The sequence below is a fragment of the Desmodus rotundus genome, chromosome 12 (genome assembly GCF_022682495.2).
Source record: "Desmodus rotundus isolate HL8 chromosome 12, HLdesRot8A.1, whole genome shotgun sequence".
In the NCBI taxonomy this organism is placed as follows: domain Eukaryota; kingdom Metazoa; phylum Chordata; class Mammalia; order Chiroptera; family Phyllostomidae; genus Desmodus; species Desmodus rotundus.
The window spans coordinates 80,300,051-80,303,323 of NC_071398.1; the positions used below are offsets into that span (position 1 = coordinate 80,300,051).

Here is a 3,273-nt window from a genome sequence, read left to right on the forward strand (position 1 = left end):
ATAGAGCGGATGAAGCAGAGAATCAAGTCAATGATTTGGAACATAAGAAAGCACAAAACAACCAATCAGAACAACAAGAAGAAAAAAAGGATCCAAAAAAATGAGGATAGTGTAAGCAGCCTCTGGGACAACATCAAGTGGTCCAACGTGTGCATCATAGGAGTGCCAGGAGGAGAAGAGAAAGAGCAAGAAATTGGACCTCTATTTGAAAAAAAATGGAAAAAAACATCCCTAATTTGGTGAAGGAAATAGACATGCAAGTCTGGGAAGCACAGAGAGTCCCAAACAAGATGGATACAAAGAGGCTCACTCCAAGAAAAATCATAATTAAAATGCCAAAGGTTAAAGATAAAGAGAATCTTAAAAGCAGCAAGAGATAAGCGGTTAGTTACCTACAGGGGAGTTCCCATAAGGCCATCAGCTGACTTCTCAAAAGAAACTTTTCAGCCTAGAAGGGATTGGCAAGAAATATTCAAAATCATAAAAAGCAGGAACCTACAGCCAAGATTGCTCTACCCAGCAAAGCTATCATTTAGAATGGAAGGGTGAATAAAGAGCTTCCTAGACAAGAAAAAACTAAAGGAGTTCATCATCACTAAACCATTAGTATACGAAATGTTAAAGGAAGTTATTTAAGAAAAAGATTAAATATATGAGCAATAAAATGACAAAAAATACAAATCTATCAACAATTGAATCTAAAAAACTAAGCAAACCCTGGCTGGTGTGGCTCAGTGGACTGAGAGACGTGACAACCAAATACAACGTGTGATCCCAGACTCAGTCTTGGACTAAAAAGAAAAAGTTTCCTGTATCGTACATTACTGGGACAATTGGAAACTGAAATTATTTGAATATATACTGTAGATTAGATAACAGTAAATTTCCTGATTTTGAAAAATTAACACTGGTTATTTAAGATTATGTCCTTGTTCTTTAGAAGTTTATATATACTACATATAATTTACACATGTATATATATTTATACATATGCATAAAACCCTGACCCATAACCCTAACCCTTGATATTATATATTATGTATTATGTTTTATATTTACTAGAGAGAGACAGAAAACGTTAATTAGTAAATATGGTTAAAGAGTGTACAGAAGTTCTTTGTACTCTTCTTGCAACATTTCTATAAGTTTGAAATTACATCAAAATTAAAATTATTGGCCCTGGCTGGGTAGCTCACTTGGTTGGAGCATTGTCCCTATGCGTGCCAAGGTTGTGGGTTTGATTCCCAGTCAGGGCACGTACAAGAATCAACTGATGGATGCATGGGTAAGTGGAACTGTGGGTCAATGTTTCTTCCCCACCTCTCTCTCTCTAAAATCAATAATTATTTCTGGCTGGTGTGGCTCAGTTGGTGTTAGTGTCCCCCCATAAGGGCTGAAAGGTTGCTGGTTCAGTTCCTGGTCAGAGCACATGTCCATAGTGCAGATTCGATCCCCCATCAGGACGCATCTGGGATGCAACCTATGAATGTTTCCCTCTCACACTGGTGTTTCTCTCTCTCAATCTCTATCACTCTAAAAAAAAAAGAAAAAGAAAAAGAAAAAGAAAAAATTTGTATATATATAAAAAGAATGGTCATCGTAGCATTATTTTTTACAGTCAAAAACTAGAAATAATTGTGAACCTAAAATGCTCTTAAAAAAAGAAAGTCTCGTTCTGGCCGGATAGCTTAGCTGGTTAGAGCATCTTCCTGATACGCCAAGGTTGTGGGTTTGATCTCCGGTCAGGGCACATAAAAGAAGCAACCAGTGAATGCATAAATAAGTGGAACAACAAATCAATATTCCTCTCTTTCTCTCTCTCTTCCTTCATCTCTCTCTCTAAAATCAATCAATAAAAAATTTTTTAAGTTTAAAAAGCATACTAGACACTATCCATAGGTCCATCAAAATACAAAGGGTAAATAATTATAGCTATATTTATACAATGGAACAGTATACAAGTAAAAAAGAACAAACTCTGTTACTTTCATAACATTGCATTCATCTTTCAGACAATGTTAACTGAAAGAATCCAGACACAGCACTAAAAAGAAATTAGTGTGCTTGCTTCCGCAGCATATGTACTAAAATTGGAAGGATACAGAGGAGATTAGCACGGCCCCTTCGCAGGGACAATTTGCGAATTCATGACGCGTTCCATATTTTTAAAAAAGGAAGAAAGAAATGAGCTATTAAGCCATGAAAAGACATGGAGGAAAATTAAGTGCATATTGCACAGTGAAAGAAACCAATCCAAACAGCCTTCAGACTGTATGATTGCAACTATATGACATTCTGGAAAAGGTAAAACTGTGGAGACAATAAAAAAAAAATTGTTGGTTGCCAGGGATAGAGGGTAGAATGGAGGGATGAATTTGTGGAGGTGTGGACAAAAAGGGGCCACATACTACCTGACAAGCTCAGGGGAGGCCTGCGGGAGGGCCTTACATATTCAACAGACCTAGAGTAGCCACAGAGGATGGTCTGAAATTAAAAGTTTTCTAACTAAAAGCAAGTCATGGCAGGCAGTCATGCCTTAGGCCAGAATTTTCCCTGACAAAAGTCAATCTTTACCTTAATCGAGCCTATTGTCTTTTTTTGCATTGATGATGACAACCTTTGGAATGTCAAATTTCCTTTTTAGGCCCTGGCTGGTGCTACTCAGTGGACTGAATGCTGGCCTGCGAACCAAATGGTTGCCTATTCATTTCCCAGTCAGGCCACATGCCTGGGTTGTGGGCCAGGTCCCCAGTAGGGGGTGCACGAGAGGCAACCACACCTTGATGTTTCCCGTCCTCTCTTTCTCCCTCCCCTCCACTCCCCTCTCCCTAAAAATAAATAAATTAAATCTTTTTTAAAAATTCCTTTTTTAGACCCCCTCAAAGCACAGGCACTGCACCAGAGGGAGACCACGAATTCCCATGTTCTTACTGTTATCATGTTAATCGTTGACTGTTAATTATCCTGTACCCACCTATGTAAAAGAAGTAGGTGTCTATCATTTTACTTTTTAAGCCAGTCCCAGAGGTTCCCCTCACCTTTGCTTTCTCCCACTGTCCTAATCTATCACCAGTGGATTTCAACTTAACCCACTTACATCTTCGTCTTCTCTTTTGATTATAGTATATAAAATAAGGTGCAAAACTGACATTCTTTGAAGCCTTTTTCAATCCGTTGAGGTTTTGCGTCCTGGCAATTGTCATCAGTTTGACTCAAATGAACTAAGAAATTCTTACAGGTTTGGATATTTCCTACATTGACATTACCTAGTGT

The 3,273-nt window shown here is 38.1% G+C and overlaps 1 non-coding gene across 1 annotated transcript; it reads left to right on the forward strand.

Moving 5' to 3' along the window:
- Window positions 1-2,064: 2,064 nt before the first annotated feature.
- On the forward strand, window positions 2,065-2,167 carry LOC112318426 (U6 spliceosomal RNA). The gene has a single exon (XR_002976213.2). It is a non-coding gene; the product is annotated as a U6 spliceosomal RNA (small nuclear RNA).
- Window positions 2,168-3,273: the final 1,106 nt, after the last annotated feature.